This window comes from Balaenoptera borealis (genome assembly GCF_965194805.1).
Source record: "Balaenoptera borealis genome assembly, contig: HAP1_SCAFFOLD_422, whole genome shotgun sequence".
In the NCBI taxonomy this organism is placed as follows: domain Eukaryota; kingdom Metazoa; phylum Chordata; class Mammalia; order Artiodactyla; family Balaenopteridae; genus Balaenoptera; species Balaenoptera borealis.
The window spans coordinates 101173-127970 of NW_028123774.1; the positions used below are offsets into that span (position 1 = coordinate 101173).

At 50.3% G+C, this 26798-nt stretch overlaps 1 gene segment (V, D, J or C); it reads right to left on the minus strand.

Moving 5' to 3' along the window:
- Window positions 1–2536: 2536 nt before the first annotated feature.
- The window catches only part of LOC309621297 (Ig gamma chain C region-like), a 167329-nt gene continuing 143067 nt past the window's right edge, over window positions 2537–26798 (minus strand). Inside the window, exons 5-8 of the C gene segment in view lie at window positions 3941–4234; window positions 3562–3606; window positions 3092–3421; window positions 2537–3007 (exon numbers count right to left, since the gene is read on the minus strand).

Sequence of the window (26798 nt, forward strand, 5' to 3'; positions counted from 1 at the left end):
ACAGTGAGGGACAGTGAGGGACAGTGAGGGGACAGTGAGGGACAGTGAGGAGACAGTGAGGGACAGTGAGGCGACAGTGAGGAGACAGTGAGGGACAGTGAGGCTACAGTGAGGAGACAGTGAGGGACAGTGAGGGACAGTGAAGGACAGTGAGGGACAGTGAGGAGACAGTGAGGGACAGTGAGGGACAGTGAGGAGACAGTGAGGGACAGTGAGGGACAGTGAGGGACCGTGAGGGACAGTGAGGAGACAGTGAAGGACAGTGAGGGACAGTGAGGAGACAGTGAGGGACAGTGAGGGACCGTGAAGAGACAGTGAGGGACAGTGAGGGACAGTGAGGGAAAGTGAGGAGACAGTGAGGGACCGTGAGGGACCGTGAGGGACAGTGAGGGACAGTGAGGGACAGTGAGGCAACAGTGAGGGAAAGTGAGGGACACTGAGGAGACAGTGAGGTGACAGTGAGGGACTGTGAGGGACTGTGAGGGACAGTGAGGAGGCAGTGAGGCGACAGTGAGGGACAGTGAGGAGACAGTGGGGGAGCATGAGGGACTGTGAGGGACAGTGAGGGAAGGTGAGGGACAGTGAGGGGACAGTGGGGGACAGTGAGGGACAGTGAGGGACAGTGGGGGACAGTGAGGGACCATGAGGGACAGTGAGGGGACAGTGGGGGACAGTGGGGGACAGTGAGGGACAGTGAGGGACAGTGGGGGACAGTGAGGGACCATGAGGGACAGTGAGGGGACAGTGGGGGCAGTGGGGGACCGTGAGGGACAGTGAGGGGACAGTGGGGGCAGTGGGGGACAGTGAGGGACAGTGGGGGACCGTGAGGGACCGTGAGGGACAGTGAGGGAAGGTGAGGGACAGTGAGGGGACAGTGGGGGACAGTAAGGGGACAGGGGACAGTTGGAGACACAGTGGTGACAGCGAGGGCACAGCAGGGCCGGCCCGCCCACCTTGAAGAGGGTCACGGTGGCACTGTAGCACACGCTGAGCAGGAAGAGGGTGATGAAGATGGAGATGGTCGTCCACAGCCCGTCCAGCTCCCCGTCCTGGGCATCAGCACAGGTCTCCTCCTCTAGGAGCTGTTCTGCACGGGGGGGGGGGGGTCAGTGCTGTGCCTGCCCTTGGGGGTCAGGGGTGGGGTCATCGGGGCCTCGCAGCGCGGCTCCCATTGTGGCGGGGTGGTGGCGGGATGCCCCAGGTGGGCCGGGCCAGAGGCACCTGAGGACAGTCGCTGGGCACCAGCCCCAGCCCCCCATTCCTCCAGCCTGGGCCCCAGTCTCGGCCTGGCCAGTGGGTCCTGCTCCCTGTCCTGTGCTGTGAGCTGAGCTGGGGCCCTTGGGGGGAGGGTGCCCGGACCCCCCGCAGGACAGTGGCTCAGGCCCCGGCCTCCTCGCCCCTTGGGGCCAGACCCGGAGGGCGGGAGGGTCAGCAGAGCACGTGGGCCGTGGGCCCTGCCCCAGGGAAGGGGCAGGACAGTGTTGGGCTCTGTCCCTGTGCCCGCGGGGCTGGGAGTGCCGGGACGAGGGGGCTGTGGGAGGATTTTGGCCTGTTCGGCAGGCGGTGTCGGTGCCCCAGGGAAGAGGAGGGATGGGTGACGGAGGTGGTCAGTGCGGTCAGTGTGGGGAGGGGCCGCTGAGCAGCCCATGGGCGTTGGAGGGTGGGGACCAGGCTGGGGTCTACGGCGAGGACTCATGAGACCCAGCTCTGTGGTCGGGTGTGGGTCTGTGCGGCTGCCCTGTGGGAGGGCCCGTGTGCAAGGCCCGCGTGTGTGCACCCGCGTGGGTGTGTGTGGTGGGTGCCCTGCACACGCGTGTACGCGGGCAGGTGAGTGCATGTGGATGAAGGCGGTGGTGTGTGGGCTGTTGTGGCTCAGTGGGGGGCTCGTTTCCAATGGCTCTGGGCTCAGTGTCCACGGGTGCGTCTGGATGGTCCCTCCCCGGGCACTCAGGGCCGCTTGCCTCAGCCCCTTATGGGCACAGGGATGAGTGTCCCCACGAGTGCACAGGCCTGGCCCCTGGCAGGGACAAGCAGGGCAGAGCCACCTGGCCTGAGTGGAGGGGGGCCTGATCTCCCGTGCCCGACGGTGCAGCAGGGCCGTCCACCCACCCCGGGCCGCGTGTGGCCCCCGTGAGGGCACAGAGCTGGCACGCGGACCCTGGAGCCAGGGACAGGAACGTGGGGACGAGGATGGCCAGTGTCCCACAGCTTGGGCTGGAACAGGGGCGGGAAGAAGTGGGCACTCATTCTCCTGAGGGTCTCTGGTGGGCTTCTACCGTTCCGGGCACACACTCCAGCCCCAGCAGCTGCTGGGCGGAGGGCGGCCGGAGCAGCTGTCGCCTCCGGGAGGGGCCCTCCCCGGCCTCGGGCAGCCCCCAAGCGGCCTGCGCAGACCCGCACACTCTGGGTCTGGCCCTGAGTGGGATCAGCCCTCGCGCACTGGTGGTGACAAGTGTGACCCAGAGCCGGGTCCCCCCTGCCCCAACGCAGGCCCGGCGTGCCCCGGGGCTCTGCTCGGAAAGAACCATGACAGCAGTGCGGGGTCCCAGGGCGGCGCTGGGTGCTTTATTTCATGGCGCCCGGGAGGAATGTACACAGGGCTGGGGCTCAGGCGTCCTCGCTGGACCCTGAGAGCCCAAGGGGAGGGAGGGCTGGCTGGGGCGACAATGCCGTGGGGCTCATTTACCCGGAGACTGGGAGATGGACTTCTGCGTGTTGTGATTGTGCAGAGCCTCGTGCAAAACTACACACGTGTAGGTGTCTCCCTGCTGCCAGCTCCTCTTGTCTACCCTGAGCTTGCTGTACAGGAAGAAGGACCCGTCGGCGTCCAGCTGGGGTAGGGTCGTGCCGTACTTGTCCTCTGACTCCGGCTGCCCATTTCTCTGCCACTCCACGTCGATGTCGCCCGGGTAGAAGCCGGTGACCATGCAGGTTAAGCTGACCGAGCTCTTGGCCAGCTCCTCCTGCGGTGGGGCCAGTATGTACACCTGCGGCTCCCGGGGCTGCCCTGTGGGGAGAGGCATGGCTGTTAGCACGATGGTCACTGCTATTGGCCCCCAGGGACCCTCCTGCGCCCGTCCACCTGACCCACCTTTGGCCTTGGAGATGGTCCTCACGATGGGGGCTGGGAGACCTTTGTTGTTGACCTTGCACTTGAACTCCTTTCCCTTCAGCCAGTCCTGGTGCTGGATGGGCAGGGCGCTGACCACACGGTAGGTGCTGTTGAACTGCTCCTCCCTTGGCTTCGTCTTGGCCGTGTTCACCTGTACGTCGTCCACGTACCAGGAGAACTGGATATCGGGGTTCTCCTTGCTCACGTCCACCACAACGCAGGAGACTTCCGGTGTTCGGGTTATTGTGAGCGTGTCCCTGGGTGTCGGGGGGAAGATGAAGACGGACGGTCCTCCTGGGAGCTCAGGGGCTGGTCGGGGAGACACGGTAGGGGGTCAGCCCCTGGGTGGACATCCCCTTGGGCACCCATTCATCCCCCTCCCACCCCCTAGTGCCGCGCCTGGGCGAGGTCCACCTCCGAGGGGCGGAGGGTGAGGCCGGGTGACTTACGTGGACATTTGGGACACCTGGAACAGGGGTTTGGGCCGTTGATCTCTGCAGAGAGAACAGACAGGAGGTTACCGGGGTTGGGGACGGCCCGGGGTTGGCCTTAGGGCAGGGCCAGGTTTTGGCAGGTGAGACCTGTGCCCACCTCTGTGGGCCCAGGGGCTGGGGGAGGCGTCCAGCCTGTGCCCACACTGGACCTGGTGGAAACGCCCAGAGGACCCCCTCCCCGAGCCTGGGAGGACTTCAGGTGAGGGAGAGAGACAGGCCTCCCGTGACACCCTGGGCGGGATTCCCCATCCCTGGTGTGCGGTGCGTTCAGGTGGGAGGGCTGACCCCGGGCCTGTCTCGTAGTGGACACCCTCCCTGCGGCCCGTCCCCTCACCGATGCGCTTGTCCACCTTGGTGCTGCTGGCCGGGTGGGCTACGTTGCAGATGAAGGTCTTGCCGGACGAGGTGCTGGCAGGCACGGTCACAGTGCTGCTGAGTGAGTACAGCTTCGAGGACCCGAGGACGGATGGGAAGGTGTGCACACCGCTGGATAGGGTGCCCGAGTTCCAGGTCACGGTCACTGGCTCAGGGAAGTAGCTCGAGACCAGGCAGCCCACGACCACTGTGGAACTAGGTGTGTTCCCACAGCTGGGAGGCAGAGGGTAGACTGCCGGGGCCGTGGGGGAGGCTGTGAGAGAGGAGGCCGTGTGACTGGCAGGGCCTCACCCCTGCGAGGGCCCGGGCAGGGCATCAGGTGTGCAGGCCTGGGGCACCATTGAGCCCAGCCACCATGTGCTTCCAGCGTGTCTGAAGACCAGCGGCCCGGCATGGCTGTCTCCCACCCCAGGTCTCTGCGTCTGCAGCTGTGGGCTCCAGACACCGCTGGGGGCCAGTGCTGGGTGACCACCTGGATTAGATCCCCCCGGGGCCCCAGTCCTCCTGTGGGTGTCTGGCCTGATCAGGCCGTCGGTCTGAGCCCTGACCAGTGGCTATTGCTCCCTGAGCCCACTGCCCTGCTCCGCTCCTGTCCCCTTGTCCTGGTCTGCTCTTTGCCACCCAGGGCCCGTGTGTTCTGGATCAGCTCTGCCCATCGGCATCTCTGGGAGCCTTGCACTGCCCCTGGCCTTCTCCTCCTGCAGGGTGCCAGCACCCCAAGCCCCATTCCCTGGCTGGACCTGTCCCCTCTGAACCTGGTCTGATCAGCTCAGACCTGCAGCCCCTTCGGAGCCCTGAAAGGGCCCCTCCTATCCCCTCAGCCAGGTCCACTGTCCTGTCAACCCCAGCTCACTTTGGCATGTCATAACCTCCTGTCCCAAGCCCTGACAGGCGCCTGGAAAACTGGGGACACTGGGCCCATGAATTGCAGCCCATCAGGTCCCCTCAGGGATGCCCTTGCACCTTCAGCCTCAGAGACCTTCCCTCCCATGGTCCTCTCTCCACCTGGCCTTGCCGTCCGCCTGGCCCCTCCCACCAGACCAAAGTTCCTTTAGCTCGGCCCCTCATCCCCTGACCCCGGGGCTCGTGGGCAGCCCCTGCCTTCCCAGCCCCCTGCTCCCCTGCGCACCCCCGCCTGCTCCCCTGAGTTCTTGGGGTAGCCTCCTGCGCCCGGCCTTACCAGCCCCCTGAGCTCCAGCGGGAAGGCTGCTCTCCTTTCTCTGTGCACTCAGGTTCCCCTCCCCCAGATGCTCCCTCACCTGCCTCCAGCCCCTCGTCCTGGCCTCTCAGCTGAGCCCGGGCTTCCGGTCCATCGAGTGTCTAGACTCTGCCCATCTGAGCTCCGGTTCACCATCTCAGGCCTGAGTCCTCTCTGCCCTTGTGCCCCTTCTCCCTGGCCCAGGGCCCTCAGAACACCCCAGGGGGACCCCCAGCCCGATCTCCTGTAGGACTCCCTGCTCTGCCCCCACTGCCAGCTGCCCTGCGTCCTGCCCTCAGCCCCGTGGTCACTGGCACAAGCTCTACCTGCTCCCCCAAAACTCCCAGGCAGCCCCCTGCCCTCCCAGCCCTGTGCTCACCTGCACAAGCTCTACCTGCTCCCCCAAAGCTCCAGGGCAGCCCCCTGCCCTCCCAGCCCCGGGCTCACCTACACTAGCTCTACCTGCTCCCCCAAAGCTCCAGGGAAGCCCCCTGCCCTCCCAGCCCCGGGCTCACCTGCACTAGCTCTACCTGCTCCCCCAAAGCTCCAGGGAAGCCCCCTGCCCTACCAGTCCCGGGCTCACCTACACTAGCTCTACCTACTCCCCCAAAGCTCCCAGGCAGCCCCCTGCCCTCCCAGCCCCGGGCTCACCTACACTAGCTCTACCTGCTCCCCCAAAGCTCCAGGGAAGCCCCCTGCCCTCCCAGCCCCGGGCTCACCTACACTAGCTCTACCTGCTCCCCCAAAGCTCCCAGGCAGCCCCCTGCCCTCCCAGCCCCAGGCTCACCTACACTAGCTCTACCTGCTCCCCCAAAGCTCCAGGGAAGCCCCCTGCCCTCCCAGCCCCGGGCTCACCTACACTAGCTCTACCTGCTCCCCCAAAGCTCCCAGGCAGCTCCTGCCCTCCCAGCCCCGGGCTCACCTACACTAGCTCTACCTGCTCCCCCAAAGTTCCCAGGCAGCCCCCTGCCCTCCCAGCCCCGGGCTCACCTACACAAGGTCTACCTGCTCCCCAGAGCCCCTGAGGCAGCCCCCTGCCCTCCCAGCCCCGGTCTCACCTGCAGAAGCTCTACCTGCTCCCCTAAAGCTCCAGGGAAGCCCCCTGCCCTCCCAGCCCCGAGCTCACCTACACAAGCTCTACCTGCTCCCCCAAAGCTCCAGGGAAGCCCCCTGCCCTCCCAGCCCCGGGCTCACCTGCAGAAGCTCTACCTGCTCCCCCAAAGCTCCAGGGAAGCCCCCTGCCCTCCCAGCCCCGGGCTCTCCTACACTAGCTCTACCTGCTCCCCCAAAGCTCCAGGGCAGCCCCCTGCCCTCCCAGCCCCGGGCTCACCTACACTAGCTCTACCTGCTCCCCCAAAGCTCCAGGGAAGCCCCCTGCCCTCCCATCCCCGGTCTCACCTGCAGAAGCTCTACCTGCTCCCCCAAAGCTCCAGGGAAGCCCCCCGCCCTCCCAGCCCCGGGCTCACCTACACAAGCTCTACCTGCTACCCCAAAGCTCCAGGGAAGCCCCCTGCCCTCCCAGCCCCGGGCGCACCTACACTAGCTCTACCTGCTCCCCCAAAGCTCCAGGGCAGCCCCCTGCCCTCCCAGCCCCGGGCTCACCTACACTAGCTCTACCTGCTCCCCCAAAGCTCCAGGGAAGCCCCCCACCCTCCCAGCCCCGGGCTCACCTACACTAGCTCTACCTGCTCCCCAGAGCCCCTGAGGCAGCCCCCGACCCCCTGCTCTCCAGCCCCCTGCTTACCTGCTGCCTCCCTGCCACTTGTCCCTGGAGCTCTGGCCCTCAGCACCCGTGCCCCTCTGGCCCACCCCCGAGCCCTCACCCTAGTGCAGTTCCACTCCTGACTCCTTTCTTTCCCGGGGCTGAGCTCTGTTCCCTGGAGTCGCTAGGTGTCCACCCTGTCTCCGGGCCCCTCTCCTCTGGCAGAGCCCCTGTCCCACCGTGGGCCCCTCCCAGAGGAGCTCCTGGCCTGCCGAGCTTCACCCTCTTCTCTCTCCCACCACCCCCGGGATCCTCCTCTGGTCGCTTCTCCCTCCAGTTGCCGGGTCACCTGCCCTCTGCCTGCCCTCTCCCGGCCCCCAGCCCCTGCTCCCGGCCCTCCGGCCCTGGCTCCGCTCGCCCCTCGTGTAGCCTGTGGAGCTGCGTGCTCAGCCCCTGTGCGGCCAGCCCTGCCTGCTGTGCCCCCGGCGCTCCCGCTGCCCTGGGCCCTGGCCCCAGCCCAGAGCCCACCGCCAGCCCGCCTGCCACTGCCCTGGGGCTCAAGCCGGCTCCACTGTCCTGGACAGGACCCTCAGCCTCCCCCCACCCCCTCGCCACCGGGGGGGCCTTTCCTTCCCCTGTGCCGAGCCAGCGTCCTCCCTCTGTCCTCGCTCAGACCCACCTGCCCATCCTGGCCTCATCCTCAGCCCCAGCCCAGCCCTGTGCCTGCAGCACATCTGGCCAAGCGAAGCCCTCAGGCTCCCGTCCCCCAGCCCGTCATGTTCCTCGAAGGCCCAGCAGCCCCGCCGAGCTCTGCCGCCCCTGGGTTTCCAGCCCTGTTGGTGTGGACACGCCCCTGCCCTGGGCTCCCTAGTCCCTGCCCTGGGGCAGCACTGTGACCCCTGGGCCAGCGCTGTGACCCCTGGGCCAGCGCTGTGACCCCTGGGCAGCCCGCCTTCCCCGTGCCCGCTTGGCTGCTCCCGCCGCTCTGTGGGGTCCCCGAGGCCAGGCTTCCCTCCGTGGCCCCCATTCCACTCCCTTGTCCTGATCCTCTCGGACCCCACTCACCAAGGGTTGGGGTGGTGGACTCACTCCCCTGCAGCCCAGGGCTCCGCGCCCCTCCCTGCTCCGGCCCCAGGCACATGTGGCTCCTCAGGGCTGTGCTCTGTGACTGCAGCCCCGCTTCCTATAGGACTTGGTACCCAGCCCCCGGAGGTGTGAACTCCCTTCCCCCAGACCATCAGACACTAAGAACAGGACTGAAACCGGGTGGCTCAAATTGCTTCCTGAAATTCCCTTTTCTTCTGGGTGTTTTCTGTCTCAGAGGGCCTGGGGGAGTCCAGATGCAGCCGGGGTGTCTCTTGTGGGTGTGTGGGGTGTGGTGAGCGGTGCCCTTGGACCCAGGGGACAGAGTGAGAACCCCGGCTGTCACGGCTTTCCACCTTCTGCAGGGATTATGCCTGGTTTGCCCACCGCAGCCCGGGGACCGGGCCCCTCGCCTGAGCCCTCTGGGTGTCCCAGCCCTGGTGGGCACCTCTCCTGACCCTGGAGAGTGTGTGGTTGGGCTCAGCCTGCAGCCCAGCCCCTGCCTCGTCCTGCCTACCTGCCGGGGTGGCCTCCCCTCCAGACCTCTGTCTCCCGCCTCTTCCCTCCTCCTCTCCCTGGCTCCATCCGTGGCCCCGATATCTGACCAAAGGCCAGTGTAACGTGCACGGTCAGAGGGCAGTTGTTATCCCGGCCACAGCTGTCCCCCGGGGGACAGAGTTCACGATGGTCACTGGAGCCGGAAAATGGCCCTCTAGGTGAGAGAGAGCGTGCGGCCTGTCCACTGCTGTGTGTGGGCCGAGACTGGTCGTCCCATCTTTGGGGGACATTGACCCTCAGTTTCTCGTTTGAGTGCTGCAGAGGACCCTACACCCTGTGTGCACCCCCTGGGCCGTCCTGTACCTTCAGCATTAGGTCTGGGATTGGGCATCCCGAGAGACACCGGAGCCCCCAACCCAGAAGTGCCATGGGTGGAGGCCTTGTTCTCGGAGAGACAGCAGTGAATGGCCCTGAAGTGGGATCTTAGTTCCTTGCCCAGGAATTGAACCCAGGTATCCTGGATGAAAACCAGGAATCCTAGCTGCTAGACCACCAGGGGCCGGAGGCTAGAAGCAAAGTTGCCCTGGCTCTTGCCCCGTTTGAAAGCGAGAGTGTTTCAAGGAGGAAAAAGTGTAAAAAGAGGTACGAAGTTTGTTGTTAGAGACAGAGCACAACATGTGGGGGAGCACGCAGAGAAGTAGTTTATTTAAGACAGGAGCAAGGCAGACATACTCACCTGGAGAGAGAGGGTGTGGGCGTCCTCCCCGATGAGGCGCAGTAAAGCGGGGGCCAGATGGTTTGTACAGGGCAGTCCTCCCGGATCTTTGTCTTCCTCTGGCCCATTACCTCGCCTCTTCTCCCGCATCTGACCTGTCCTAGGGCCCTCCCGACAAGTGCGTATCTTCTTGACAAGAAAGATTCCAACGCAAAGGCTAACGGGAAGTTTGACAACACATTATGGGGTGGCACCCCCTCCCTTTTTGACCCCCGAGGAGGCTTCCTGCGCATGTGCAGGCGGGGAGCTTGCCCTGACCTCAGGAGCGATAGACGTGGTCGTCTTATCTCTTTACTCCAGCAGGGCTCAGCTCCTGCCACTAACTTTGTCCTTGGAGTGTCAGGGAAAGCAGAGCTCCAGGTTACTCTGCTTGGCAAGCTCCAGCCTCTCAGCCCAGGGGCCCATCTATTTCTTACCCCAAATCTCCCCTGAGAGACGTGAACCCCGTGATATTTTATTGGGAAGATGAAGGGTGAAAGTCTGTCTTCTGCAGCTTCTTCAGGCTGGCATGGGGCTCGCAGATCCTACCTATCTGGGGGTCATGGAGCTCTTGCCCCGGTTTATTAAGGGGCCCCAGGGTGACTTCTGTTGTTATTTTGGCAGGATCTGTTCTGAGGAGTGGCTGGAATCTTTGCATTATTGTCATCGTGTCTAGAAGACTGCTGTGTTCTAGAGAGAACAAACTAAACAAGTTGATTAAAAGAAGGCAGGAGTCAAAGATCAGTAAAAGAATTATTGTAACCAGGGGCCCAAGTAAGATTAAGAACCAGGTTATGTTTCATAACATTTTTTGATGGTGGTCCAGGTAGTGTCAGCGCTTGGGTTACCCTGTCCAAAGGAATGGAGCATTTGGCATGGTTATATACATTTTTTTAAAAGTTTTTTTTTTTTGATGTGGACTATTTTTAAAGTCTGTATTGAATTTCTTACAATATTGCTTCTGTTTTATGTTTTGGTTTTTTGGCCGCGACGTCTTTTTTATTAGCCCACTGTGATTGATGTAGGTGTAACAGACCCAGTTACAAGTAGCTGGACAACCTGAATGTTAATAGACAAAATCGATCTCATTTCTTTTCAGGAGAATAAGTCTGAAAACCAGTCTGGACCTGGCATTTCGAAGAGCCTTGTAGCCAGGTGGCCACTTATCTGGTTTTATCTAAGCAGGTTTTAACACTTAATGTGGTATTAACACACAAATGACAGGCGCTGTTTGTCGTCATACATGTTTTTTCATCTTGTTAGCATCTGATCTAAAGCAATTTCATTGTCTAAAAGGTAATGGGTACAAGAGGAGGCCTTGCGAACAGAAGTTGCAGTTACTAGCTGCCAGCTGGTGTTGTCTTGAGAATAGCCGAGGGCCTCAAATCTGACACAGCTCATAAAACTTAAGATCTCAGCAATACAAGGACTGTCTGAAATCACACCCACAGTGTCACCTAGTATTACCTTGGATGTCTGAACCACAGTTCTTCCATCTTGACTTTTAATTGTAGTTTTTTCCTTAATAGCCCAAACAGTTGTCACCATTAATGATTTTAGTGTTTTTCTAGTATGAGAAGATGCAAGAATTTTGGCTCTTAAAAATCCTTATCTGAGAATATCTATCTGAAGGCCTGTTCTGTCAGTTTTCCCCAGAGCACAGAGTGCCTCTTTCCTGAGCTCCACCTTGAACTCCGTTCAGGGTATGTTGAAGGTTAGCAGCCGTAGTGGCTCATGATTTAATCCTGGTAGAGGTAGGCAGCAAATGCCAGTTTCCAGTTGGCCGGGTCCCTTTATAGTCATGAATTTGACCAAGGTTTGGGGGGCATTTCATGACCATTTCGTCCCACAGTGCTAGGAATGCTCATTCCCAGTTCTGGCAAAGATTTCTTTGACAGGCCACTCAATGTGCTGTTACTGGAGTAGGTCTTATTAGCAGTAGCCAAAAGTCTCTGGACCACCTGTCTTACTAGTCTCTTATGGTCCAGGAAACTCTTCCCTCTTGTTGTTTCTTCCCATATCTAGAGTTACACTATTACAATCATTGATCTCATATGGGACTATATATTATCATTTTATCAGAGGCTCAGTCACACATTTGGTAACGTAAGAAAGAATGATTTTGTAAAACAAGCAATAAAAAATAAAATAGCTAGCAGTATTAGTAAGGTCATAAGTAAGAATGCAAGTCAAGAACTTTCATTAGGTGCAGCCCAGTATATCCCCAGGTTGTCTGACTTAGTCTGTTTTTTCTAGTATTACTAGGCTGGTTCCTTTAAACTTAAATGACCATAGCCTGGTGTTAATCTCCTGTTTGTAGATAGTGGAGATCTTTATCCAAAGACTGATTACCAAGTTAAGCTTCAAAAACAAACTTAGAGTGTCCTTTTAATAATTTAATTAAATCTTGTAGCAATATAACATAAGAGCAAGGGACCATCTGGGAAGTGGGTTTTAGTAAACACCTTAGTTAACAAATCTAGAATTTAATATTTAGTGAAACATAATCCTCCTTCCCCCCCCCCCCCGCCTGAAGTCCCCTAATCTCTATTAAACACAGCCAAATCCAGACTAATTTGTTTTTAAAATAAGTCTGGCCCATTGACCACATAGGCTCCTCCCTACTGACTCTGGTGTAATTCCTCAGAAGGAGTCTCAGGCTAAATTCACAAAAGGCCTCTCAAGGCCAAGAAAGCCATGCCAAAGTCCTGCCATCACATTTTGCCTGGTGGATTTCTCTCTTCTAGAGGTCCCCCAGATATTTGGAGATTCCTGTACATGTCAGGAGACAGTCTTTTTTATTTACCTGATAAGGCTGCTCATAACCAAGTGTCTCCAGTGTCTGGAGGGACAAGGCAGAGAGAAAAGAAAAACGTTTTAATTTTACCCACAGGTAAATCACCTAATTGTTGTAAACCATAAGTAGCTTGAAGAGAAGGGCTTCTCTGTATCTGAAAAACAAAGATTAGAAGCCAGTAATATGTCAGACAAAAGTCATAAAAATTATAATCATATTTAGCAGTTCGTTGGATCCCACGTAATTAGTTTTGGTTGTGTTTGAGTCTAGTTTTTCCATTAGTTTTATTGACCTTGCCTGATGGTTGAGGGTGATAGTGATGGTGATAATTTTAAGAAGTTTGTAAGGTTTTTGGTTAAGGCTTGTATGATTTGTCCAGTGAAGTGGGTGCCTTGATCACTGGAGATTATAGAAAGTGTACCCCCAGTGGAAAACACATTTTCTAACCATTTCCTTTTTCATTGTGAGGGCATCAGCCTTGCAGCCAGGGAAGGCTTTAACCCATCAAATAAAAAATAGTGTTTGCCAGGGAGCCGGGAAAAGCCAAGCAGCCGTCTCGGATTTCCCATAGCCCTGACTGTTTAATTTAGTTATTGTTGACCCATTTCAATTTCTCTGATTTTGGAGTAGACCACTGCCATGCTGCAAGGACATCAGGATGGCAGAAGTCTGACAATGAGGGATTAATCTTTTTGTAGAAGTGGAATGAACTTTATCTGCACGTGCCATAATCTTTACAGATTCTGTTGTTGTTACCTTTTATTTGACAATGTTTCTCCTGTAATTTAATCTGTCAAATAATCCCAGTTAGTTTAATATATATTTTTTGAGATGCTCCAGGGGCCTTCTGAAGCACTTCAGAGTTAGCTGGAGGTCAGAAGAACTTTAATTAGAATTTGACTCTTGGGAAGTTTGTTAAAAATATCAAAAAGTTTTAAAACACTTAGTCAAATAGAATCATAGGTCAATGTGAAATAATACTTATTTACTCAACCAAAGTGACAGAAGATTTTAAAAGCAAATATAAATCACTTAAAGGCAAATAAATTCATACAATCTGTTACCAAAGGCAGCTTTCCAAGGAAACTTTGTTCTCTTAACAGAGAGAGAAAACCAAATTCCAGTCTTCATATCTTCTATCACTGACAACATATATTCTACTTGCTTCACACACCGAAATGTTTCCCTTATCCTTTTTTTTTTTTGAATATTTATCTATTTATTTGTTTGGTTGTGTGGGGTCTTAGTTGCAGCAGGCAGGCTCCTCAGTTGTGGCATTTGAACTCTTAGTTGTGGCATGCACGTGGGATCTAGTTCCCTGACCAGGGATCGAACCCAGGCCCCCTGCATTGGGAGCGCGGAGTCTCAGCCACCATGCCGCCAGGGAAGTCCCTCCCTTATCCTTTTAGTAGCTTTAATGATGTATTATAATTTTTAACCCTTAAAAACCTTAATCTCCAGTGAAAACCAAGAAGAAAGCAATTGTGAACTGTTTGTCATGTTGGCATTTTCTGATTAGCAACCTTAAGGACATATTCCATAACCTCTAAAAACATGCACTTTCACAAAGCACAATTTCTTTTCTCAATGTGGTACAAGGCATGTGTCTAATAAAGCCAAACATCTTTAGTTTCCCTCTTGTAAGAAGACAAAAGGTAAATTTAGATTTGTTCAGCAATCAGTATTCCAGTATTTTATCTTGAAAATGATTTAGATCTTTAATGAGTTCTTCTCATTTGACCTGATTTAGCAAAGCTCTAAAGTTTCAAGTTACCAAAAATCTGGAAGAACTAAAACATAATTATTTCCAAAGTGTACAAACATTGTAAGAGATTCAACACTGAATATTTCCCAGATCATGTGAACCTGAAATTTATTTAGCTTAGTATCTCTTCTATTTAGAATTGCTTGATTTGTAAGTGCTTACTTTTAAAAAGCCAAGTAAATAGAGCTCATTTACAAATTAACCTCAGCAATACTATCCAAAGACAAAGACACATACTGAAGCATAAATATATCCAGACAGATATCTCATAGTTTCCACTTGAGGTTTAAATGCCTCTTTGTCTCTCTCTCTCTCTCTTTTTTTTTCTTGGCTTGAAGTTCTACTAATTAATCCAAGGCCGAAGTCTCAGGCAAAGTGGGCTATGTCTGTATTTCAAGGACAGCATAAGAGTTAATTTCAAGTTTTCCCCTAGGCATATTTTTGTTCTCTCAGGGTCAGAATTCTGAAAAAGAGTGTTTTAACAAGCTAGCTTTCTCTAACTGTACATGCAAAAAGAACCAGTTTTGTAATTTCAAAAGAGTTTTACCTTAAACAACTTTCTCTGGAGTCTAAAGAATATTGTGGCCATCCAGTGTCAAAAAAAATCATCTTTCTTTTTCTGTAGTCATAGTTTCATAGCTAAAATATAGACCAAATAGTGCTCAAATTGGCCCTAATAACAGGGGCAGGCTGGCTGATACACTGTCCCATCAGGGGTTGTCCCTCTGGGGATGTGGGGGTCTTAGTTTGACCAGAAGAATCTGGAGGGAATTTGCATGAGTGGGAGAAGCTTGGTTTCCCCCCTGAGAGCTGGGTGCGGGGTGGTGGTGGTTAAAAGGGGATCGTTTAGAATGTCAGGAGAGTTTTTTTTTTTTTTTTGAGTCCTCACGCTTTTGATTATAGGAGCCACATAGAGCAGGGTTATGATAAACGGCCATAAAAGCCTGAGCACAGGGAACCTCAGTACATTTTGCCATCCTGTGGCAAAAAGATCTAACTGTAAGAGACACATTTTAGGCCATTTTCCCAACCCCCAACTTATATAAAGGCCAGGCAGTGTTACAGCAAAGCCTAAGCTTCCCCTTTCTCGGCCCATCTGGCTTAGAAAGGGGATCCTCCCATGTTGAATAACCTGCAACCGAGAACAGTGCTCCTAGAAGTGAAGTCCAGCATCCGGGAAACATTAGTAGGAGGCACCTGAAGGAGACTCAGAGTGTCTGAATTTCCTTTGATCTCAGTGCTAATGGGATTTGGAGTGTCCTCTACTCCCCCGCTGATTTCTTTTCTTTTCTTTTTTTTTTTTTTTAAATAGATCTTTACTGGAGTATAATTACTTCACAATACTGTGTTAGTTTCTGTTGCACAACAAAGTGAATCAGCCATATGCATACACATGTCCCCATATACCCTCCCTCTTGAACCTCCCTCCCATCCTCCCTATCCCACCCCTCTAGGTCATCACAAAGCACCGAGCCGATCTCCCTGTGCTACACTGCTGCTTCCCACCAGCCAACTATTTTACATTCGGTAGTGTATATATGTCGATGCTACTCTCACTTCGCCCCAGCTTTCCCCTCCCACCCCATGTCCTCAAGTCCATTCTCTACGTCTACCTCTTTATTCCTGCCCTGAAACTATGTCCATCAGTACCATTTTTTTTTAAGATTCTCTATATATGTGTTAGCATATGGTATTTGCTTTTCTCTTTCTGACTTACTTCCCTCTGTATGACAGTCTCTAGGTCCATCCACCTCACTACAAATAACTCAATTTCATTTCCTTTTATGGCTGAGTAATATTCCATTGTATATATCTGCCACATCTTCTTTATCCATTCAGCTATCGATGGACATTTAGGTTGGTTCTGTGTCCTGGCTATTGTAAATAGTGCTGCAATGAACATTGTGGTGCATGACTCTTTTTGAATTATGGTTTTCTCAGGGTATATGCCCAGTAGTGGGATTGCTGGGTCATATGGTAGTTCTATTTTTAGTTTTTTAAGGAACCTCCATACTGTTTTCCATAGTGGTGGTATCAATTTACATTCCCACCAACAGTGCAGGAGGGTTCCCTTTTCACCACACCCTTTCCAGCATTTATTGTTTCTAGATTTTTTTGATAATGGCCATTCTGATCGGCATCAGGTGACACCTCATTGTACTTTTGATTTGCATTTCTCGAATAATTAGTGATGTTGAGCATCTTTTCATGTGCCTCTTGGCCATCTGTATGTCTTCCTTGGTGAAATGTCTATTTAGGTCTTCTGCCCATTTTTTAACTGGATTGTTTGTTTTTTTGATATTGAGCTCCATGAGCTGTTTGTATATTTTGGAGATTAATCCTTTGTTGTTTCATTTGCAAATATTTTTTCCCATTCTGAGTGCTGTCTTTTTGTTTTGTTTATGGTTTCCTTTACTGTGCAAAAGCTTTTAAGCTTCATTAGGTCCCATGTGTTTATTTTTGTTTTTATTTCCATTACTCTAGGAGGTGGGTCAAAAAAGATCTTGCTGTGATTTATGTCAGAGTGTTTTTCCTACGTTTTCCTCTAAGAGTTTTATAGTGTCCGGTCTTACATTTAGGTCTTTAATCCATTTTGAGTTTATCTTTGTGTACGGTGTTAGGGAGTGTTCTTTTTTTTTTTTTTTAATAGATTTATTTATTTTTATTTATTCATTTTTGGCTGTGTTGGGTCTTCATTGCTGCGCATGGGCTTTCTCTAGTTGCGGCAAGCGGGGGCTACTCTTCATTGTGGTGCGCGGGCTTCTCATTGCGGTGGCTTCTCTTGTTGCGGAGCACAGGCTCTAGGCGCGTGGGCTTCAGTAGTTGTGGCTCGCGGGCTCTAGAGCACAGGCTCAGTAGTTGTGGCGCACAAGCTTAGTTGCTCTGCAGCATGTGGGATCTTCCCGGACCAGGGCTTGAACCCGTGTCCCCTGCATTGGCAGGCGGATTCTTCACCACTGCACCACCAGGGAAGCCCAGGGAGTGTTCTAATTTCATTTTTTTTACATGTAACTGTCCAGTTTTCCCAGCACCACTTATTGAAGAGGTGGTCTTTTCTCCACTGTATATTCTTGCCTCCTTTGTCGTAAATTAGGTGCCCATATGTGTGTGGGTTTATCTCTGGGCATTCTGTCCTGTGCCATTGATCTATATTTCTGTTTTTGTGTCAGTACCATACTTGTCTTGATTACTGTAGCTTTGTGGTATAGTTTGAAGTCGGGGAGCCTGATTCCTCCAACTCCAGTTTTCCTTCTCAAGATTGCTTTGGCTATTCGGGGTCTTTTGTGTCTCCATACAAACTGTAAAATTTTTTGTTCTAATTCTGTGAAGAATGCCATTGGTAGTTTGATAGGGATTGCATTGAATCTGTAGATTGCTTTGGGTAGTAGAATCATTTTCACAATGTTGATTGTTCCAATCCAAGAACGTGGTATATTTCTCCATCTGTTTATGTCATCTTTGATTTCTTTCATCAGTGTTTTATAGTTTTCTAAGTACAAGTCTTTCGCCTTCTTAGGCAGGCTAATTCCTAGGTATTTTATTCTTTTTGTTGCAATGGTAAATAGGAGTGTTTCCTTAATTTCTCTTTTTGACTTTTCATCGTTGGTGTATAGGAACGCCAGAGATTTCTGTGCATTAATTTTGTATCCTGTAACCTTACCAACTTCATTGATTAATTCTGGTAGTTTTCTGGTGGCATCTTTAGGATTTTGTATGTATAGTATCATGTCATCTGCAAATAGTGACAGTTTTATTCTTTTTTTCCAATTTGTATTCCTTTTATTTCTTTTTCTTCTCTGATCGCTGTGGCTAGGACTTCCAAAACTATGTTGGATAAGAGTGGCGAGAGTGGACATCCTTGTCTTGTTCCTGATCTTAGAGGAAATGCTTTCAGTTTTTCACCATTGAGATTGATGTTTGCTGTGGGTTTGTCATATATGGCCTTTATTATGTTGAGGTAGGTTCCCTCTATGCCCATTTTCTTGAGAGTCTTTATCATAAATGGGTGTTGAATTTTGTCAAAAGCTCTTTTTGCATCTATTGAGATGATCATATGGTTTTTATTCCTTAATTTGTTAATATGGTGTATCACATTGATTGATTTGCATATATTGAAGAATCCTTGCATCCCTGGGATAAATCCCACTTGATCGTGGTGTATGATCCTTTTAATGTGCTATCGGATTCTGACTGCTAGTATTTGTTGAGGATTTTTGCATCTATGTTCATCAGTGATATTGGTCTATAATTTTCGTTTTTTTGTGATATCTTTTTCTGGTTTTAGTATCAGGGTGATGGTGGCTTCGTAGAATGAATTTGGGAGTGTTTCTCCCTCTCCAATTTTTTGGAAGAGTTTGAGAAGGATGGCTGTTAGCGCTTCTCTAAATGTTTGAAAGAATTCGCCTGTGAAGCCATCTGGTCCTGGACTTTTGTTTGTTGGAAGATTTTAAATTACAGTTTCAATTTCATTACTTGTGATAGGTCTGTTTATATTTCTAATTCTTCCTGGTTCAGTCTTGGAAAATTGTACCTTTCCAAGAATTTGTCCATTTCTTCGAGGTTGTTCATTTTATTGGCATATAGTTTTTTGTAGTAGTCTCTTATAATCCTTTGTATTTCTGCAGTGTCAGTTGTGATTTCTCCTTTTTCATTTCTAATTTTATTGATTTGTGTCCTCTCCCTTTTTTTCTTGATGAGTCTGGCTAAGGGTTTATCAATTTTGTTTATCTTCTCAAAGAACCAGCTTTTAGTTTTATTGATCTTTGCTATTGTTTTCTTCATTTCTATTTCATTCATTTCTTCTCTGATCTTTATGGTTTCTTTCCTTCTACTGACTTTGGGTTTTCTTTGTTCTTCTTTCTCTAGTTGTTTTAGGTGTAAGTTTAGATTGTTTATTTGAGATTTTTCTTGTTTCTTGAGGTGAGATTGTATTGCTATAAACTTCCCTCTTAGAACTGCTTTTGCTGCGTCCCATAGGTTTTGGGTCGTCTTCTTTTCATTGTCATTTGTTTCTATGTATTTTAAAAATTTCTTCTTTGATTTCTTCAGCGATCTCTTGGTTATTTAGTAGTGCACTGTTTAGCTTCCATGTATTTGTGTTTTTTTTACAGCTTTTTTTCCCTGTACTTGATTTCCCATCTCATAGTGTTGTGGTCAGAAAAGATGCTTGATACGATTTCAATTTTCTTAAATTTTCTGAGTCTTGATTTGTGACCCAAGATGTGATCTATCCTGGAGAATGTTCCATGTGCACTTGAGAAGAAAGTGTATTCTGCCACTTTTGGTGGAATGTTCTATAAATATGAATCAGATCGATTTGGTCTATTGTGTCAGTTAAAGCTTGTGTTTCCTTATTTATTTTCTGTTTGGATAATCTGTCCATTGGTGTAAGTGAGGTGTTAAAGTTCCCTACTATTATTGTGTTACTGTCGATTTCTCCTTTCATGGTTGTTAGTATTTGCTTTATGTATTGAGGTGCTCCTATGTTGGGTGCATAAACACTTATAATTGTTATATCTTCCTCTTGGATTGATCCTTTGATCATTATGTAGTGTCCCTCCTTATCTCTTGTAACAGTCTTTATTTTAAAGTCTATTTTATCTGATATGAGTATGCTACTCCAGCTTTCTTTTGATTTGCATTTGCATGGACTTTTTTTCCACCCCTTCACTTTCAGTCTGTGTGTGTCCCTAGGTCTGAAGTGGGTCTCTTGTAGACAGCATATATGAGGGTCTTGTTTTTGTATCCATTCAGCCAGTCTGTGTCTTTTGGTTGGGGCATTTAATCCATTTACATTCAAGGTTATTATCGATATGTATGTTCCTATTACCATTTTCTTAATTGTTTTGGGTTTGTTTTTGGTGCGTCTTTTTCTTCTCTTGTGTTTCCCGCTAGAGAAGTTTCTTTAGCATTTGTTGTAAAGCTGGTTGGTGGTGCTGAATTCTCTTAGCTTTTGCTTGTCTGAAAAGCTGTTGACTTCTGCATTGAATCTGAATGAGATCCTTGCTGGGTAGAGTAATCTTGGTTGTAGGTTTTCCTCTTTCATCACTTTAAGTATATCCTGCTACTCCTTTCTGGCCTGCAGAGTTTCCACTGAAATATCAGCTGATAACCTTATGGGGATTCCTTTGTATGTTATTTTTTGTTTTTCCCTTGTTGCTTTTAATATTTTTTCCTTCAATTTAATTTTTGTTAGTTTGCTTAATATGTGTCTTGTTGTGTTTTTCCTAGGGTTTATCCTGTATGGGACTCTCTGTGCTTCCTGGACTTGGGTGACTATTTCCTTTCCCAAGTTAGGGAAGTTTTCAACTATAATCTCTTCAAATATTTTCTCAGACCCTTTCTTTTTCTCTCCTTCTTCTGGGACCCCTATGATTCGAATGTTGGTATGGTTAATGTTGTTCCAGAGGTCTCCGAGACTGTCCTCAATTCTTTTCATTATTTTTTCTTTATTCTGCTCCTCACCAGTTATTTCCACCATTTGTCTTCCAGTTCACTTATTCGTTCTTCTGCCTCAGTTATTCTGTTATTGATTTCTTCTAGATTATTTTTCATTTCAGTTATTGTGTTGTTCATATCTGTTTGTTTGTTCTTCAGTTCCTCTGGATCTTTGTTAAACATTTCTTGTATTTTCTCAATCCGTGCCTCAATTCTATTTGTGAGATTCTGGATCACCTTTACTAGCATTACTCTGAATTCTTTTTAGGTAGATTGCCTATTTCCTCTTTATTTATTTGGTCTTGTAGGTTTTTACCTTGCTCCTTCACCTGTGACATACCCTTTAGCCGTCTTATTTTTTTTTTTAATGAGTGGAATTGTGTTCCTCTCTTACTGGTTGTTTGGCCTGAGGCTTCCAACACTGAAGTTTGTAGGCTATTGGGTAGAGCTGGGTCTTGGTGCTGAGATGAGGAACTCTGTGCGACCTCACTCCGATGAATATTTCCTGGGGTTTGAGGTTCTCTGTTAGTCCAGTGGTTCTGACATGGGGCTCCCACTGCAGGAGCTTTGGTCTGACCCCAGGCTTGTGTACCAAGATCCTGCAAGCCACCTGGGGCAGCAAAAAATAAAACAAAAACAACAACAACAACAAAAAACAATAACAAAGTAAAAAATAAAATTAGGCTAGGAAACTAACAGATATGTTGGGAAGAATATAAAAGTAAAAATATAGATGAATCAGCAGCTGGAAGGTACAACAGTACCACAATAGTAAAAAAGAGGAAGAGGGGGAAAAAAAAGAGGTGGGGGGAAGACCTGGGCTGTGGAGGGCGGGGCCTAAGCAAGGGTGAGGTTTGGGCGGTGGGTGGGGCCAATGCTCAGGACCCACAGGGTTGGAAAAGGCCCTGGGGGCTGTGGGAGGTGGGGCTTAGGCTTAAGGAACAGAAGGGGCCCCGGTGTGCCCCCACCCCTGGTCTCAGAGGGCAGGGACTTCACCTGGGAGCCCAGCAGGCTTCCTGGGCTCGAATGGGCAGGGCAATCACCCTCCTCTCCTCTCCCGCTCCTCCTGGATGGCCCCTCCCGCCTGCCTCTCCTGATCCCCCGGCCTCCCTCCTACGCCCCCAGGACCCAGGCGGCCTGGATGGGGCTTTGGAGAGGGGGAAGCAGCTTGGGAGCTCAGCAGCCTCCCCAGCCGAGTGGGCCAGGCGATCGTCCTCCTCGCCTCTCTTGCTCCTCCTGGAGAGCCCCTCCCGCCTGCCTCTCCTGATCTCCCCCGCCTCAGGGGCGCCGATCCTGTCTGGCCTCCACTTCTCCTCCCCCCTCGGTCCCCCTACGTTCTACAGGTTCACTCTGGGGTTCCTCCCGTCTCCTTGGGGGTCAGAGTGCCCCAGCAGCTGCCGGCAGGCGCCCTTGTTGTGGGGAGACGCTAACGCTGCGTCTTCCCCCACTGCCATCTTGACTGCGCTCCCTCCCCCCACTGATTTCTAACAAGATGTCTCTGGTCATCCTTGGTACCTTTCACAAGGTGTCCTCCTTTATTACCTGGAGAGGACATTTGGACCAGTGCAGAGTGGTTGCCGTGATGTTTCTGGTGGTGGGGGTGGGGATCTGTTGTCTATCCTTGAGACTGAGTGCTGCGGCCTGCTTGAACGTGGCCAGCCTAATAGGCTGTGCTTCGCTATATATGGGCTTCCAAGGCCTGGAGTGAAGGGGGAACTCCTGGAGGAACTGCAGTTGGCCACTCTGGAAAGTGCCACGGGGGTCGGGACTTGAGGATTTTATCTGACACTGACAACAGTGAGCTTGCCTATGGCGAGGGTGCAATTAGTCCTTCCTGAAGAGGGTGTTAAAGTATTAGGTAAAAAAGAAACCTTGCTGTGCAAGTAAGGTGGGAAAGAAAATCAGAGAAGCGTGGGAGAGACAGTGGAAGTCAGGAGTCTCCAGCCAGCAGTTTGGACGAGACCTGCAGTTTACCTTGAACTTCCGGGTTTCGGCACCAAATGATCTCGGAGAGACAGCAGTGAGCAGTCCTGAGGCAGGATCTTAGTTCCCTGCCCAGGAATTGAACCTGGGTATCCTGGATGAAAACCAGGAATCCTAGCTGCTAGACCACCAGGGCTAGAGGCTAGAAACAAAGTTGCCCTGGTTCTTGCACCCTCTGAAAGCAAGAGTGTTTCAAGGAGGAAAAACTATGAAAAGAGGTACAAAGTTTATTATCAGAGACACAACACAACATGAGGGAGAGCTCATAGAGAAGTAGTTTATTTATTTAAGACAGAAGCAAGGCAGAAATGCACACCTGGAGAGAAAGGGTGTGGGCGTCTTCCTTAATGAGGAGGAGAGCTGTAAAAAGTGATTTAAATCACTTATATAGGACAGTCCTTCCAGGTCTTTGTTCTCCTCTGGCCAATTATCTCATTTTCCCCACATCTGACCAGTCCTTGGACCCTCTCCGATAAGCATGTGCACCTTTTTGCCAAGATGGATTTCAGCCCAAAGGCTAAAACAGGAAGTCTGACAACACCAGAGGGAGTGAACGTTGTAGGAGAAGCCGTTAGATGTGGAATAGGAGCAGTGTCACCATCTGGACAGTCAGTCACCGGCTCTGCAAGCTGCACTCACAACTCCCTGGTGTTGCCCACAAAGCACATGGATCTATGTAAGCTCTGCTTAACTCAGCTTTAATGAAGAGTCTGGAAAAAACCTGCCCATGACCTGGCTGAATCCTGACTTGACCCGATCTGTTGCAACTGTGTCTCCTGGGTCCACCCCTGCTCACCTCTTTATTTGGCACTTCCTTCTGTCGTTGCGGAGGACCACCTGGGTGCTGGTGTGAACTCCATGTGCCTGGGTCTCATGCCCACTGTCCCGGGATCGTGATGGTTGCTGCTTGCGGGGCAGAGACATGGTGCCCGATCCACCGTTGAAGTTCTGCTTCCGGAAGGATTTTTTGCTTATTGCTGTGCAAGTCCAGGTTGAATCCAGAAAACATAAGCCCCTGGAGGCCTTTCAGGCGGGAATTGATGTCACCCAGGAAACCAAACGTGTATAAAATTGTAACAAGAGCAGGAGAAGTGCTATCAGGTGAGATGGTCGCTGAGGCTCAGGGGGCCCAGGGAAGCTCATGATCTTCTGCCCCAAGAGGTTGCTCAGACCTGGGACGGGAATGCTCACTCAGAGTTTCAAAGAAATGCCCCTCAACATGATAAAGGCCACATATGACAAACCCACAGCTAACATCATTCTCAGTGGTGAAAAGCTGAAAGCATTTCCTCTAAGATCAGGAAGAAGACATGGAAGTCCACTCTCACCACTTTTATTCAACATAGTTTTGGAAGTCACAGCCACAGCAATCAGAGAAGAAGAAGAAATAAAAGGAATCCAAATTGGAAAAGAAGAAGTAAAACTGTCACTATTTGCAGATGACATGATACTATGCATAGAAAATCCTCAAGACAGTACCAGAAAGCTACTAGAGCTCATCAATGAATTCAGTAATGTTGCTGGATAAAAAATTAATACACAGAAATCTGTTGCATTTCTATACACTAACAATGAAAGATCAGAAAGAGAAATTAAAGAAACACTCCCATTTACTATCGCATCAAAAAGAATAAAATACCTAGGAACAAACCTACCTAAGGAGACAAAAGACCTGTACTCAGAAAACTATAAGACACTGATGAAAGAAATCAAAGATGACACAAACAGATGGAGAGATATACCATGTTCTTGGATTGGAAGAATCAACATTGTGAAAATGACTGTTCTACCCAAGGTAACCTACAGATTCAATGCAAACCCTATCAAATTACCAATGGCATCTTTCACAGAACTAGAACAAAAAATTTAAAAAACTGTATGGAGACAGAAAAGACCCTGAATAGCCAAAGCAATCTTAAGAAAGAAAAATGGAGCTGGAGCAATCGGGGTCCCTGACTTCAGACTATACTACAAAGCCACAGTCATCAAAACAGTGTGGTAGTGGCACAAAACCAGAAATATAGATCAATGGAACAGGAGAGACAGCCCAGAAATAAACCCACACACCTATGGTCAATTAATCTATGACAAAGGAGGCAAGAATATACAATGGAGAAAAGACAGTCTCTTCAATAAGTGGTGCTGGGAAAACTGGACAGCTACATGTAAAAAAATGAAATTAGAAAATTCTCTAACACCATGGACAAAAATAAACTCAAAATGGATTAAAGACCGAAATGTGAAACTGGGTACTAGAAAACTCCTAGAGGAAAACATAGGCAGAACACTCTTTGACATAAATCACGGCAAGATTTTTTTGACCCACCTCCTAGAGTAATGGAAATAAAAACAAAAATAAACAAATGGGACATAATTAACCTGAAAAGCTTTTGCACAGCAATGGAAAACCATACACAAAACAAAAAGACAACCTACAGATTGGGAGCAAATATTTGCAAACCATGCAACCAATAAGAAATTAATCTCCAAAATGCATATACAGCTCATATGGCTCAATATAAAGAACAAACAAACAACCCAATAGAAAAATGGGCAGAGTATCTAAGTAGACATTTCTCCAAAGAAGACATACAGATGGCCAAAAGGCACATGAAGAGATGTTCAACATTGCTAATTATTAGAAAAATACAAATCAAAGCACAATGAAGTACCACCTCTCACTGGTTAGAACAGCCGTCATCAAAAACTATACAAACAATAATGCTGGAGAGGGTGTGGAGAAAAGGGAGCCCTCTTACACTGTTGGTGGGAATGAAAATTGATACAGCCACTATGGAGAACAGTATGGAGGTTCCTCAAAAACCTAAAAATAGAGCTACCATATGATCCAGCAATCCCACTCCTGGAGATATATCCAGGAAAACCATAATTCAAAAAGATGCATGCACCGCAGTGTTCATTGCAACACTGTTTACAATAGCCAGGACATGGAAGCAACCTAAATGCCCATCGACAGACGAATGGATAAAGAAGAGGTGGTACGTATATACAATGGAATATTACTCAGCCATAATAAGGAATGAAATAATGCCATTTGCAGCAGCGTGGATGGACCTACAGATTACATTACTAAGTGAAGTTAGTCAGACAGAGAAAGACAAATACCATATGATATCACTCATATGCGGAATCTAAAAAAAATGATACAAATGAACTTACATACAAAACAGTCATAGACTTCACAGACATAGAAAACAAACTTATGGATACCAAAGGGGAGAGGGGAGGGGAGGGATAAATTAGGAGTTTGGGATTAACATATACTCACTACTCTATATAGAATAGATAATAACCTATAAGGGAAAAGAATCTGGAATAGATACATGTATATGTATAACGGAATCACTTTGCTGTACAACTGAAACTAACACAGCATTGTAAATCAATTATATTTCAATACAAAAAAAAAAAAGAAATGCCCCGACACTCCTCGTGGTGTGGCTTGGGTGCCCTTCAGGGTGCCTGCAGGCCCGGCTGTGTGGCCAGTCCTGTGAGGAAGAGGAGGGCGGGGCCCTCTGTCAGCATCCGTCTCTGCGCGGTAGAGCACCGTGGTCTAGCACGGCGGTCAAGCACGGCGCTCCCTGCCATGGTGCTGCTCTGGCCCCGTGGCCGTCCTGCCAACCCCTTCTCTGCTCATTTCCATGGGCGATCACCTCCCTGCCCAGGCCCGAATGCCAGCTTCACCTTTGTCCCTGTTGTGTCCAGGTCTCGGGATGCATTTGGGGCTGTTTGTCACTGTGACCCTGAGCTATTGTCACGAGGCCTTGTGTCTCCTAAAACACTGGAAATGTTTTAACGGGAAAAGCAGAGGCTGTTTATGCTGAGCTGCTGCAGCCAGGGAGCCGTGCCCAGCTGGCTGGGCAGGGACTCGGGCAGCAGGAGAGTGGGTGGCTTTGAGGCTTTATTATGCGTATGTGGCTTAATTGTTACTGTGTACATATAACACTATGCCCATGTAAGGGCCTATGACATACTTATTATATCATGTGTGTGTTAGCATGTTAAAATATTTTCTGTGTATAGAAAGCTTCTTTATAGGAAAAAAGAGTGCCTCCGGCGTCCTGATGGGGGCTGCGGGGCTGGGGAAGCTGGACGGCCGACAAGACGCAGGCACCCCTGTGATGGCTGGGGCACACCCAGTTTTCTCTGACTGGTCCTCAGTCAGAAGCGAGGACAAAGACCCTGGAAGCCGTGGGTTATTGATCAAGCCCCGCCCGTGGGAAGGATGTCACAGGGCAGTGGTAGGGCTTCCTGGGCTGTCACTCGAGATACAGGTCTGACTTCCTGCAGGTCTAGCACAGAGGGTTAGGTTTAGGTTAGCATGGAGGGAGAAGGCTGCTTCCTGGGCTGGATCCTGTGATGGTGCCTGGGTGTCCTGGGCTGTTGGCTGCATTCTTGGGTCAGAGTTCCATCTTTATATACGGTTGGCCAGGTACAGGTGTAAACTGAGTATCCCACCACAGCCCTGGCCTAGTGTCTTGTGAATGAGAATGTTCATGAGGCCCCCTTGGGATTTATCCCGTGCATCTCCCCTCCCCCGCCCCAGCACAGGTCCCCAGTGCACCTCTCCGCAGCATC